Raw genomic sequence first — 15,446 nt, 5'->3', positions numbered from 1 at the left:
TACCCCCAAGAGACTCTGAGGGCTGTCCTTCATGTGTAGTCATTGCTTCCCACCACAGTAAATGGGAGCCCTCCGTCATATTTTTTTTTTTCCCAGAACGATGTTGTGAAACTAGCTTCTTAATAGGTGCCTTAACAATAGAGGGTGAAAAAAGGTGCAGTACGTTCATTCTTAGAAATTTCAGTTCTGTTGGATTCTTTCTCCCTGTTCTTTAGTCCCTGAAAATTTATTGGATGCAACATAATTTATTCACCAAAAGAACTCTTGAAAACAAGATAGAATGAACATGAATTTGATTTTCTTTTTTTAATGGCTATGGAACAAGTGTCTACTGGGAATGCCTAAAATCTATTTTGTGATGTTTTAATTAGTATAATTTTGACTGCTAAGAATAAAAAAAAGTGAGGAAATTCTTAGTTGGTGTGTGTAAGTAACCCCACTGAAGACAACTTAAGTGCACAGGAATAAAGCCATGTCCAGGGAATGGAGAGAGTAAATTCTTTCTCAAACATAGCTGTTTGAGAAAGATGTTGCCTTTCATCCATGAGGTCTCCATTCCCAGCTGGTAATTAGTAGGGTCACTCTTGTCACTGCCCACTCCCTTATTCTTTTTCTCTGTTCTACACTTTCTTCTATAGCTTATTCGTTTTCAAACACAGTGTACATTTCTTACAGTATCCATTACTTATTTATTTTTCATGTAAACAACATGAATGTCGGTGGGGGGGTCTTCCTTTTGTTTTTATGTTACATTCTAATTGCTAAGAACAATGGTGTCCTTCAGTGTGTGCTGAATACTCACATATTTGTTGGATGAGTAAATACACTTTGTGTGTGTGTGTGTGTGTGTGTGTGTGTGTGTGTGTGTGTGAGAGAGAGAGAGAGAGAGAGAGAGAGAGAGAGAGAGAGAGAGAGAGAGAGAGAGAGAGAATAACAGCACAGAGTATTAGGAGAAATGACTAATTATGTGAAATAAATAGTGAATTAGTTTCCTGACTATTGAGGACTAGAAGTTACCAATTTTATGAATGAATAACCATTTAAAGTATTTTCTTTTCTGTAGGTTTTTGTTGGACGTCTGCTAAATATGTCTGTATAATAAGCACAGATTAAACTTAAGTACAATATGTTATAAACTGTAGATAGCTAGTATTACATGAACCGAACTAATTAAGTACTTTGTGTTTAATGTAACCTAGCACTGGTTAATACCCTTCAGTTTGCTTTTGTAGCAGCAGATAAACATTAGGACAAGGCCTCAGCCCTTATAAGAACAGGGCTGTGGATTATAGTTTTCAAAAAGGCGATTGCTTTAATTTTTACTTTGATTTATACTGTATATCACTTTTCATTTAAACCATCTTTATTTTATTTTATTTTGTGTTTTGTTTGATCTTATTTTTGCAGACAGGCTCGAGGAGAGTGCACCCTCAGATAAGAATGTAGACCCACCCTCTGCACCACATAACCATCCTCCGGAAGACCCTTTTGGTTCTGTCCCTTTCATTTCTCACTCAGGCAAGTTACATGTGTGGTATCAGTGTCCTTGAAATGTACAAGAACAACAGCAGCAAAACTGTATAGATTTAAAGAATTAATATATACATGTTAGGTTCAGAAAGGAGAAAGCAGTAACTATTAACCTTCTTTGTCTTCCTAATGTTTGACCTATAGAGTTGGTATTGTATCTTTGCCAATGTGGGGAAATGCTGGTTCACACAGTAGAAACATAAGTCTTCTCACCAGCTATTGGGTTCTAGTTTTTAAAAAAATGGTACATGAAAATATCTTCTATATTTAAAATACAAACATATTTTTATACTTAGCTTTTGCTTAAAAACGTGGTGTTTTTTCTAGCAAATCAATGCTCTTTTCTAGTCTTAATGATTTTGTATTTGGCCCATCAGTTTGTTTTAACTATCTTCTTATATTCATTCTTGTGATTTCAGTTCAGAAGTTGAATGCTGATGCTATTCACTATGTAAAATTATTCTAATACTAATAGTAATTTCAAAGTAATTGTCTAGTATAGAAAATTAATCGTTATTGTTTCTAATTTCTGTCACACTTCATAATTTTTCTTTGCTGTTATTGAAGATAGTCTGCTGTCACATTACTTCTTGGTTCTCTTCAGTCGTCAGTTTCATGGGTAACATAACATCTTAACAGGGACAGATTGCTAACTATATATCTATCTGTTTCATCCATTCTGTGTGGTTACTCACACTGCTACAGTCTTAAGTTGAGAGTGCATTATTTTTCTTTAATTATATTTTTAAATTGACCATAAGTCTTCAAGAACCTTAGGATCTAGTGACTTGAGGTCCTGATGCAGAAAGCAGTTTCAGGGTTAGTTCTTTGTTCTTCTGCTGGAGTCCATTCCCCTCCCTGGCTTTGCACATACCCATGCAAACCACTTCTGAGGGGCCCTGGGAGAATGAGTCTGAAAGTCAGAAATTGGATGACAGACACTGACTGCTCTTTTCTGCACATACCATTATTTTCATGTTGACTTGGGGATTGTGTAATAACAATTTGTTCACAAATTTGAGCTTGGTTGACTTTGTCATTTTATTTAACTTTGTATACATTCTCTGTTAGATTTGAAGTTTTTGGAGGGTTGAAGGCATGACTTATGCTTGATCTTGCCTGGTAACCAACCCTATAATGACTTAGTGGTCATTGTATGAAAACATTATGGCTGTCTACAGAAGGCCCTCCTGAGTATGCCTTAGTGCTAGGGCAGTTCCGATAAAAATGCCCTTACTCTAGAACTTACTCTAGAACTTGTTGCATAGCATGAGCATTGTTAATACTGGAATGGCTTGATTCGAAAACTAAGTAAAGGAGCAAATGGGCATAGGAGAAATGTGCCTGAGGCGGAAGAACTCTCTAGTAAAAATGTGCTCTATGAAGAAAGTGAGAGCAGTGAGTTCTGGAGAGTTTGCAGGTTCTCTAACCATTGTCCTTGCATCTGCTAGATACAGTCTGAGTAAACCATACAGAAAGTACTAAAACAAGTACAACCATGAACCAGAATGCTATAAAGATTAAGTCTAATACTAATGTGTATTTAAGAGGAACCACATCCCAAATCTAGTATTCTTATACTGGTTTTGTTAGGGAATTGTGGCATCCATCCATCCACCCACCCACCCACTCACCCATCCATCCATCCATCCATCCATCCATCCATCCATCTTAATCTATCTCATTAGTCCATCAATTCATCTTATCTATTTTCCATTCTGTGTGTCTGTGAGTCTGTGTGTGTGTGTGTGTGTGTGTCTGTCTGTCTGTCTGTCTGTCTGTCTATCTATCTATCTATCTATCTATCTATCTATCTATCTATCTCTATTATCCGTTCATCCATTCATCCTATCTGTCATCCGTCCTGTCTGTATGTTTGTCTATCTATCATCAATCCATCCTATCTATCGTCTGTCTTTCTATCACCTATCTATCATCTTTTCCTCTATTGTAGTTTTTATTTCTGTGATATGTAGGCCATGGTCAAAGTTGAGATCTTCATGTATGTAGCTGCACTGCCTCAGAAAACATATTGATACTTGATTGATAGTTTGGGTGAGAAAGTAATTCCAGGGTGCATATTTTTTTCCCTGTGTTTTTTATTTTTAAAAATCTTTTTTTTTTTTTAGGTGGTTAGCCTTAGCTGATTTTACACATCAGACCCTCCCGTCCCAGCCTTCCAAGGGCTGGGGTTGTCTTTGGAGTTTGGATGTCCTCTCTCACTTATGCCTTCTGCCAAGTTTACTGAGAAGTGTGATGCCTTCGGCCCTTCCTCCCTTTCCTTTTCTCCTCAAACAGTTTTAGCATCTTAACTTGTAGTCTTCAAAGTACTTTGGTGTAAATCTTTTTTTTTTTCTTAGTTACTATACTGGAGACCTAGTAAGACTTTTCAGTCTGAAATATATTTTTTTCTTGTGTCTTGTGTCTTTTCTTAAACTTGATATTGGGTATTGTGGATTGATATTTTAGTTTAAAATATTCACAATGTTTTCTCTATTTGCATCTTAGAAATACCCTTTATTTCCTATTATTTCTAATTACAATTGCCATCATATTTATTAGATATGATATATTTTCATTTCAAGGAATACTTCATAGTTTTGCACATTTTTTTTTTTTGTCATGATATTTCTTTATCCTTCATTTTAAGAATACCAGCAAATGAATGCCAGTCTTTCATGTCCCACATTAAAGTGAACTTGAACAGGAGGAGTTCTGCTTCTTAGTTCTTAGATGCAGTATTTTCTAGGCTGGCAGAGTTATGAGTTATTTAACTTCATGTTGATGACGGAGTGCAAAATGCTGTGGTACAATGGAGAGAATGGAGACACACCCATGGTCAGGAGCAAACAACTTTGGACTCCTTAGATAACTCTACCATGAATTTTTTTTTTTTTTTTTTAAAGATATATTGCTGGTTTCAGCTTTTTAAAGGATTTTTACCTTATGGAGGATATAACCTTGGTTTCTGTTCTTTCAGGGTCATTTTCAGGGTTTCTTCAGCTTTGTGGTCTTTTGAAGTGTGTTGGGGAATGTTGCTCCTATACTCTGCGGGAGGTAGTATGGGCTCCATATGTTTTCCCTTAAAGTACTGAGAGGAATTCTTCTGAGAAGCTGTCCGGGCTTCACATTTTCTTGGGGGAAGATTTTTAAGTACTTCTTGTCAATACATGTATTCAAGTAGATACTTCATTTTATTAATACATGTGATGGTTCTTAATGAATTCATCCTTTTCTGGTGCAAATTGTGAAATGTGCTTCTCCTACCCCATGTTTTCCTGTTTCATGTGGGACACTGACTAGGCTTCTTTGGTAGCTTTTCATGATATGCCATTCATTCCTCTAACATCCTGATTTATTCTGATTCTAATTTATGTTTCCCCATGTGACCTGTTCACACTTCAAGGCAGATCAAGTGTACCAATTTTCTAGAATGAGCTCTGAACTTATTGCTCTTTACTACATCTTCTTCTCCTTATTTTGGGACAGTTTGCTATTTGTGTAGCCTCTTAAGTAAGGCTTGTCCACATGGTTTTATACTTTTCCCTCAGTGTTGGGATTAGAGCCCAGAGCCTCCCACATTCTAGACCCGTGGTCTGGTGCTGAACCATCTCCAGATCTGGTTTGGCATGTATTTTTATTGTGTGTGAGGGGCATTCATAATGGAGGTCAGAGGGTAACTGTAGGAATTGGTCCCTTTAGTCCCAGAAATTGAACTCAGGTTGTCAGGTCTGGTGACAGGGGCTCTTTCCTTCTGAGCCCTCTACAAGCCCCACACTGATGTGTTTAAAGTGCAGGTGCTTAACTCACAGATTTCTTTTTTCAGCACTGTATTATTTTAGCGTATATATTTTAATAATGCTCTCTGTCATTCACTTAAAATGTTCCTAGTTTCTCACATGCTAATTTATTTTGATTGAAGGTTAACATTCCAGATACTTGAATTAATTATTAACTAATATTTAAGACAGAGTGTCACTATTCACTATGATGTCCAGGCTGGCCCAGAACTCACAGAGGTCTTCCTGCCTCTTCCTCCAGAGTCCTTGCATTAAAGGAGCATACTACCATGGTTGACTAGAATGTATTTTTAAAACCTAGGTGAGGATTCCCTTGAACTAAATGGTAATATAGTAATGAAATAATGGATCCTTTTTCTTTGGGTGGAGGGAGAGATTAAGACAGGATTTTGATAATAGCACAGCTCGTCCTCAAACTTTCTCCTGCTTCAGCCTTCTGAGTGATGGAATTATAGAAGCACACCTATAGGAGCCATGGTCTCAGAAAAAGTGCAAGTAAGGCTTGGTTAGAATGAGTTGATTTGTAGATTAGATTGATTAATCGAATCTGGGATAAAGATGAGATTTAGCTCAGATGTTTTTTAAACAAATACAACATTAAAAGTTTTATACAGTAAAAGGATCATCTTACTGCCAAATGTACTCTTGTTGCACAAAATAGTTTTTATTAGTTGCAAATTATTAACAATACACTGATTAATAGTATTCATATTAAAATTTGCCTTAGTGGGTCTGCAAAGTTTTTTGCAGTCAAGATTATAACTGCCATTCGTTTTCTTTACAACTCCTGTCACTAATAGAAATGCTATTCTGGCTCAGTGAGATGATGATCAAATTACATCATCATTCCAAAAAATATATCAAAGTAAAGTAGGGGATTCCAAATTGAAGGCTTGTATGGGCTACATAGCAAGACGCTGTCTGAGAAGCAAACAAAACAAAAAGCCTCAGACATAATATTAATTTTTGGATTCTGGTCCTCCTCTCAGGGCACTGGTCCCTATCAGCTTTAGAAACACAGGAAATGTGACTCTGTGAGTTAGTTATAGTGTACATGGTCCTGTTTAATTCTGAAACATACAAGAGGTTATTAAATTCTGAAAATGTGTTTGAAGGTTTTCCACTCACGGCCATATTAAGTCATTGAAGTTTTAGATTTCATACTTTGCTTTTCATTTTTAATTTGGTTGAGGTTTAATGAAACTTGGATCTAAAGGTTAGGCCATCTTGTAAGGTGATGAGGTATATAATTCATCCCTTTAGATTCTTGAGGGTCAGGATTCCCTTTCTCAAGATGTTCACATTATTAGTTATGTGTATTGAATTCTGTTGTTTGTTCTATAGAAAAGGAGGCTCAGAGGGTGCCGGTTAGTGGATTTAGGTCTCATAATTCATAAGAATTTGGCACCAGTGCTGGATTCTTATCCAAATAGTAGCACAAATGGTGGTAGGCAATTCAAAACAAAACAAAATAACAACCTATACCATGAGTCACATAGGAAAATGGCCTATTTTATGACATTGTGAGTTTGCAAGTACTTCACAGCTTGTATGGTTGTCTTCTTGCATTTGGACTCTGCTGCCATTTGGCTTGCCTTCAGAGAAGTGGTGCATTTTGATAAAACCTTTTCCTAATCCCCTAATCCTGAGGCCTAACATGGTAAATTGCTGGGAAATGATGGCAGGCAGTATGCTACCAATTCACAGGGTGCTTTAGAACACGCAGACCCTCCCCTCTGCCTGAATAATGAGACAACAGACGGCATGTAATTACAATAGCAGTTGAAGCCATTTATCCTCTCTAATCTGATAGCAAAGAAAAGAGCATTGAAACAAAATTTGCTTTACATTGGAAGCTTCTTACATGATTAAAGGTGTACCAACTGTTTGCCCTCTGAGTGGAAACCCAATGAGTAAAGTTGGAATGTAGACAGAATGTGGCTGTCTTTTCTCCACACAGAGGGGACTTTGTCAGTGATGTGCTTGTTGGTTTAGTTTATGAATTTAAGAGTATGTACTCTGCAGGACTCATTAACTAGGAATGAAACATTTAAGAGAATCTTATAACAAATGTATAGAAATCTAGCCAAAGAGATGATGTGATAGATATTGCCTCCAAATTTGGATTTGGTGTTAGAGTTCTCATTTAGGTTGTGCAAGACTGTATCCTTGAAATTTGAACATTCAGAAATTGTCTTATGTGAAAACTTACAAACCCAGAATTGTCCAATTTGTGCTCCTACATTCTTTTAGTGATTTCCTGTTCTTGCGTCTGTTTGGTGAGATAAACTTGTTTTCAGAACCACCCAGTAATTCTTGCTTCTATGTTTCAGAATACGTAGAGGAGCACAGTGTCTCAAGGGTTGCTAAGGTGATGAGCTTTGAAGTCAAGTAATGACCATCTTTGAAAGACATAAAATACTACAAAGACTTAATCTTTGGAGGACTATAAAGTGCAGCTCAACAAAAACACTTTGTTAAAACAGAAATAACAAGGACCAGTACAGTAGTCCCTTGCCCTGCTCTGGCATGGTATCATAAAGGGCAGAGTGGAAGCAGGCAGGCCAGCTTCTGGTTGTACTTAGTAACGCGTTGGTAAGCTGCTGATGCTACTCCACCAGTAGTTTGATTTTACGGTTTATGGGTCAGAGTTTGAAGATAGTGTCTGCAGCAGGGGAAGTCACCGTGGCTGTAATATATGTGGTAGCTATCACATTACTTATGTAAAGAGAGCCTGGACTAAAGCTCTGGGAAGCCCTTGTTATCGTGAATTCTCAGGAAGTAGTTGAAGCTATGATGCAGAGTCATGATTACAAAACAGTGGAAAGATGTAAGAGAAAGCTCAAGAATTGAAATTTTTTTGTGGTACTGATACATATTTTGAAAATATAGGAAGGGCATGGTGATCCATTGACATGGAAAATAAGTTTTAAAGATGTGGTTAAATGGAGAAGGAAAAAAAAAATCCCTAGCAAAGATCATAGAAAACCTTCCAGACTCTCTCCTTAGTGGTAAGGAGTTAAAAGATAACACAGAGAACTGGTGCACCAAATAACACTTCCTTGACTCTATTACTCAGTTCTTACTACCATCAGAATGTGGTAGTTAGGTACAGTAACTCTACAAGTACCAGAACTGCTGTCCACATTTCCTATGCATCTTCACTTTAATCCCCAATGAAAGATGAGAGACTGATAAATACATTTGACAGGTGAACAAAGTAAATTACTGATTAACCCGGAACTCTAAATAATAGTGTTCAAAGGGTATTTATTTCTTTAGCGCCTTCTGCTAATGAAGAAGAATTATTGTGTATGATGTGATCACTGGCTATGTGCTTGTTCTCTTGATGTGTGCCCAGTAATACTTTCCTGGCTCTCTCATGGTTTGTGTACTAATTTAGAATTCCCCAAAGGATATGTTATAAACTAATCAGAGATTTAACACTAAAATTTAGGTTTTTGTTCCTACTCATTTACCCAAATCTGCTCTGCTTACCTTAGTCACCACATTCTCAGGCTTTTGGTCTGAGTGACTTCCCCAATTTCTGGGATTCAAACCCAGCCTAACAAAATGATCATACTCTCTTATTTCTGACAATGGAGACCAGGAGAGAAAGATTTCTGCCCATGCATTGTGTCCAGAGCCCACTGCAGTCCAGGTGCCTCTGAAGTCTCAGAGGTAAGGCTCTTTGCACTTGAGCATTAGTAATTAGAGAATTCCTGTAGTCTTGAACATGCATGGAAGCTGATGGTTTTGCTTTGGGCTCTAAAGGCAGAGGGTTCATTACTGAATCTACAGTGTTGAATTCTTGAAAATATTCTTTCTTAAAAGTAGGAACAGCTTTCTTACTTTGGATCTGAACTAACTTAAAAATTCATGTTTTTCTTTCTGATATGTGAAATATATTAATGTATTCACTATTTTTAATTTTTTAATTAAAAGGCTATTTAATATGTTTCAACCAAGTTTTACTTATTTTCTTATTTAGGAGACAGTATTTGAAACAATAGCTCTCAATTGATTGTTTTGCTGATATTTACTAATAAGTATCTACAGATTTCCTTCTGCCATTTTGCTTATTAAATCTAAACACACATTGTTAAGCTTGCTTTACTGTTACTGATCAACATATATCTTGCAAAGATACTCAAAAGCCTGAGGGTTTTAGCCAAAGTTCCCAGGCATAAAACAAGAATAAAGAATGTCTAGACTGGGCGCTCTTGGCACCACTGTGCAGTGTTCAGGACGAGGAAAATTAGACCCCAGATTAAGTCATTTGCTCAGTATATGAAATCAAAGATTCGACCGTGTGAGTTACTAACAGTATAACTGAGAGAAGACCCACATTCTCAGGGTGTTTGTGCTGTCAGTACCGTGGGTTATATTTCTCCCACCTCCTTCAGAACAGCCATTTTTACATTAATAACACAAATCTTAGAAGATTATGATGACAGGAGATATTGAAATCCAAAAACAACATATTTGGGCTATACTCTTGGGAAATTAACTTTAGCAGTGAAATAATCCTGATTAAATTTCATAATAAATCAAATATGTATTATTTAATCTAACAACTGGGAAGAAGCAATCTGTTCCCAGAAGCAAATAAGAGGGATACCTGAGGCATTGTCCTGATTCTGTATTTATTTCAGCACCTGCATTTTTCTTTTTCTTTTCCTTTTTAGAGGAATGTGTTCAGGCAAAGAAATGGTTTGTATGTGCTGAGGCAGCTTTTAGCCAGAAGTTACCATGTAGGTGTGTGTGTGTATTGTGTATAAAGGCATTGTATGGCATACAGCTTTAACCAGCTTTATTCTTTTTAACTTCTTTTTTTTTTTAACTGTTTTCGTGCCTATGGGATAGGGCTAAAAGCTGTGAGATGCAGTTGGCTCTCTGTACCCTTGGGTTTAGCCCACTGTGGATTAAAAAATATCAAAGTATCTGGCATACTCTCACCACACCAAACAACCATGCATGTAGCATGGATGATGTGTTACTGTAATACATTAATGTAGAGGTGACAAGATACTCAGGAGGACGTTCTACATGTTTTCCTTGTTCATAAGAACCTCGAGTGTCAGGGTTTGAGTAGCTGCAGGAGGTAATAGTTAGCAACTCCAAAGCCAGGGGATCCTGAAATTCATTTTATTTGTAAAATCCTCTTATTGCACAGAAAAGGCTGCTGAGTAGCTACTGCTGTGGAAACTGACCTTGTCCATAATTGCTGGGACTTGCAGCTGGTGCTTCTTTTCCTCGGCAGGTGGTGCTAGAAGTCTGACTGCATAAGCTGGTGCTGGCTAGAGAGGTGGACGCTGGGGAACTCCTCATGTGTTCACAAAGCCTCACTTCCAACCTGGTTCACAGCCGGTCAGACGGCTCTGGACTCATGTAGCTTGCAAAGGAGCAGACACCGGAGGGGGTAGTGGTGGGGGGGATGTGGGGTGGGTGGGGGAGCCATTTAAAGGATGCCAGGATGGAAAGGGATTTTGACAAATACTTTTCTGTTGTTGCAAGCCATTTCCAGTGTTGGCATATGTGGGGGTGTGCCTTTCTATTCATTTTGAAAGCATTTCTTTCCCTTTTTTTTTACGCTGTCTCCCACGTACAGATATTTAATGATGAGTTGTAGTTTCCAGAATGGGTATATAGATATGTTTGCTTTTTATTTTTGATCAGTTCTCTGGTAGACCTGTGTGTTTTGTTTTTTTAATTATCCAAGAATTGCTTCTTTACTTCTTGCTGTCTCATACGTTCCCTCTCATTTGGCCTACAAAAGTTACTAGAAGGTAATTGAGTATGGTGGGTGAAGTAATTTAACTTGCTCCTTGTTGCAGACGATGACAAAGAGTTCATCTGTCTCTCAACTCTTACCACAGCTGATACTCCATATGGAGGGTGCTGTCCAGTGCTCCTTTCCAGTACTCTGGCTTCCCAAATCCACTCTGTACTAAGATGACTGTGTATTCCCCAGTGCCTGCGGACTGTGTAGTGGGTACAGCTGCTTTCCCCTCTTCCTTCTGACACTCCTTCCTCAGCTGACAACACCAAATCAACAGAAACACCTTCAGTGGAAAGAGCTGTGCAGAGCTACTTTTGAAACGGGATTTAAATTTGTTGTTGCTTTTTTTTTTTTTTTTCCCCTTGTTTTACTCAACTGTTTCCAAGCCTCTTTTCAAGTGGTTTCCTGGGGAAGAATGTACATCCAAACTATCATTACAACACCTCAGCTGTTCCTAGTTTTCCCACATGTACATCAGAAGAACATGGTTCATGCATTTTCCTTGTGGGAACAAAAGGGAAAAAGGACTTCTAGCTTTCACTTTCACGTTAGCCATTTATTATAATTTTTCCCCCATGTATAATTAACAAAGAGCTAAGAAAACTATCCTGCCAGGATGACAGCTGTTCTACTCTAACCCCCTGAATAAAATAGGATGGTAACAGGTTTTACTTCTTTTGCTTTGTTAAGAAAGGGAACTGGAGAGATGGCTCAGTGGTTAACAATACTGGCTGCTTTTCCAAAAGACCTGAGTTCAATTCCCCATCACCCACATGGAGTCTCACAACCACCTGGGGAATCTGGTGCCCTTTTCTAGCCTCCTTGAGGACTATATACATGTGGTGCACAAATATAACATATAGCCAGAACACCCAAAACACCCATACACATGCAATATAAAATAAATCTTAAGGGGGGGGGGTTACCAACAGTGTCTGACATCCGGGGATAAACTTAAGTTCCCTGGAGCTGGAGAGTTTCCTAGAAGAGCTGGGAAGTGGATTTATCCAAGTACTTGTTTCCTAATTGTTTATATAGGTTGACATGTTACAAGTACATGAAAGCAGAGAGCAGCAAATCTGGGGTATATAGGTTTCATAAAGTAGATTCTGTTGTGTAGCATACTGCAGGTGAGGAAAAATGAAGGCAGAATGTCAGGTACATTCATTCTTCCATGGGTTTGGTTGCCTGAGACCACTGTTTCATTCTGAGCAGTGCATGAGCTACATCATGGCTGCCTGTGAGCGGCCTAGGTGTCTTATTTGAGAAAACGTTGAGTGAGGGTTGAGTCAGAATCCAATGGGACTCTGCATTTTGTTTTTACTAAAAATCCGTGGAAATCTCACCATTACTCTATAAAAGTCACTTTTGTTTTTTTAATATCAAAGAAATGCTTCATGGGGAGCACAGTCAACGTGAGCATCTGCCTCTGACTGGTCCTGGTTGTTAGGGTAACAGACAACATTGGCAGCCCTTTGCCAGTTTTAAGGACTAGGCAGAAGACAGTGTCTGTCTTGAAGTATTACCTAGTGTGGCTTTCTGCATTGCCCCCTACCCGTCACTCTTTGCCTCATCAACAAACTGAAAGATGACTAGACCCTGAGGGCTGTCTTCGTCCCTCTTCTTAGAGCCATGCCACGGGCTCAGCTGCTGTCACTGCCCTGGAAGCACACTCTTTGTCCATGCATTCCACTCACCTGCTTCTGCTCCTGTGTGGCTGCTACTTTTCACCTTGCCTTGGCTGCAGCTGCTTTTTCTTGGTTGACGTTTGGTTTTGTGCCCTCGGGCTTGTTTGGAACTTTTTCTTCTGCACACTGTCAGGTGGTGACCCTGTAGTTTTTTCTGTCATCACCCTGTACCACACAGTAGTAGCTTCCATGTCTGTTTCCTTCAGCCAAAACTAAAATTCATATTACAACCTGTGTCTTCGCAGCTTCCTCACAAGCACCCCAGAGGTTCCAAACCATGCTTTGAATATCTTCCAAGTCATTCTTTCCATGTAAATAGTAGCATCGTCTAGCTCACGTTCTCTTTCAAGTCTCATTCTTCCACCCGACGTGGAGGCTGAGAACAACATGAGTGCCATTTCTCAAGCCCCATCTACTTTAACATGTCACCACAGTTAGTTATCTGAAGAGCTTGTATGCACACACTTGTCATGGCCCCCCTGTGGAGGCCAACTTGGGGATCCCAGGGCTGAACTCAGGTTGTCATTCCTTAGTGGCAAGTACTCTTACCCACTGAACTACCCCCTTGGTCCTACCTACCCTCTTCCTTTCTTCTGTTGTCTTTCCATCCGTTTCTCTGTCCTCTGTCTTTCTTTTTGACACGGTTTCTCACTGTCCTGTAACCAGTGAGTACCAGGGACCTGCCTTTTGTCTCCCCAGTACTGAGTTTACAAAGCACATGCCTTCCTTTCCCGCTATGATTTAGTCACACATTCCCATTTTCACAGCCTCATGGTACCAGTGCTTTTTATCTGGAGCAGCTAGCAGCTTGTCTTCCACCTGGTTGGCTCTCTTTCGTGCTTCAGTCCTTTTTTCTCCTTAGGGAGGCCTTTGCTGACTGCCAGTGGCAGGTTTATGCAGACATTCTCTCTACTATGATTTTAGAGCACATACTGAAAAATTTGAGGACTGACAATACAAGTGCAAACTCCTGAAAACAGACAGCAGTTTTTGCTAATGCATCATAAAGGTGTATAGCACATAGTAAAGTGCTTTGCTGTTAAATGTAATAAGAAAATGCAAGTGACTGATTCTGAGCTAAAAATGCCTCCAGATGGTGACTGATTTCCATCATTTTTCTTTATATAGATAATTGTTGCTGACCTTATCAGTCATTTTAGTAACCGTTGTGTACAGTGCTAGGAAACAGAGGTTAATCAGTGAGATGTGACAAGTAATGATTGGGTTGCTATGAAGGGCTGTAAGAGTCCCTCAGAAGCACCAAGTGTGGAGGGCACCTGTCAGGGGTAGTTTTGAAGGGCTGTCACATGGAGTGGGTCTTTTCGTGCAGCTATGTTCACAAGTCTATCAGGTGGCTTGTGGGGGAGGTAGAAGGGCTTTCATACTGAGGTGCAGTATTACAGAGCAGGAGAGATGCTGAGACAGCAAAGCTCTCTGGACTTCCTCAAGTCTGCTGTGTTCCTGACCCTGATGCCAAGTTTTCAGGAACTGGGTGGCTCTCAGTTCCTGAGTTTTCATAGGAACTAGAGACCGGCTGCGGGTATAATACAGAGTATCACAGAAGACTTTGGTGTTTGTAGCTAAAGACATGGCAGGACAGAGCACGCGCACAGCAGAACGTTTTCAGAGCCACTCGAGTCCTGTGAGTGCTGGCCACATAGTGGGGAGAGGTGAAGGTGTGCACTGAGGAGGGGAGGCACACTGGGAAGCCCAGTGGCTCCTGGAGGGCTCATACAGGAATGAATACGCCAGAGAGGATGGTGTAGATCCAAGAAACTAAAGCCGGTTACAGAGATGGCCTGGGTGTCTGCTGGCCAGGGGCCTGTGTAAGTGGATGTGCAGTTAATTTAGAAGCAACTGGAGATGAATACATCCTAAAGGGGAGGCGGTGTCTTGAAATTCCCGCCTTTCAAATACTGGTAGGATGCATAGGCTCGGGAGCTAAGTACTAGAGATGTCAGACTGGAATTTAGGATTAAGATTTGAGTTAAGAAGACTAATGTCAACCAGAACTACTGGTGTAGAAGGCAGTCACTGTACAGTTAAGAACTTGAGAGAATATGGAGGGAGAAACAGCTGAGGTAGAACTCTGGGGACGTACGGAGTTAAGGTGTTTAAGGTGTTAGTGGAAGAAAGAGGTCTACAGGGTTGTAGACGTGACAGACAGTGTGGACTTTGGAGAGAAGAAATAACTGAGACCAGAGGCCACTGTGTGCATAATGGAAAGCAGTAGTTCCTCCACCGGAAGCTAATTAGTTTTTATGACTACATAGTATATTTCCAGTCCGCAGTAGTTGGAAAAACCCCTTAGTCATAAGGAGAGGGAGAGATAAGTATGTGTAATTGGATCAGTACAAATTGAGGACCAGTAGCTTATTCTCAGATAAACTAAGGTTTCTTAGTTAAAGATATGCCTGCCTTGGAAGGCACGAAGCTTTGGTACAGTCTCATTAAGTGTCTTTGATAGTGGCTGTGCCAGATCAGATCAGGGTTGGTTCTCAGCTCTGATCAGTCTGTGTGAGACACATGGGTACCAACATAAAATACCTGATTTTAGAGAGCAGAGTGCTGATGTAACACAGAACAGCATGCTGACATGTGGGTAGGCAGAGACTGTATATGTACAGTAAGGAGAAACCGTGTCTG

At 39.5% G+C, this 15,446-nt stretch overlaps 1 protein-coding gene across 1 annotated transcript in view; it reads left to right on the top strand.

The window, feature by feature from the left end:
• The window catches only part of Bmp2k (BMP2 inducible kinase), an 82,643-nt gene that overhangs the window by 64,270 nt on the left and 2,927 nt on the right, over positions 1–15,446 (top strand). The window lies entirely within an intron of this gene.

This window comes from Phodopus roborovskii, unplaced genomic scaffold, assembly GCF_943737965.1.
Source record: "Phodopus roborovskii unplaced genomic scaffold, PHOROB, whole genome shotgun sequence".
NCBI classification, from domain to species: Eukaryota; Metazoa; Chordata; class Mammalia; order Rodentia; family Cricetidae; genus Phodopus; species Phodopus roborovskii.
Note: the sequence above shows the minus strand (reverse complement) of the source record. Positions and strands in the feature narration are given on the sequence as shown.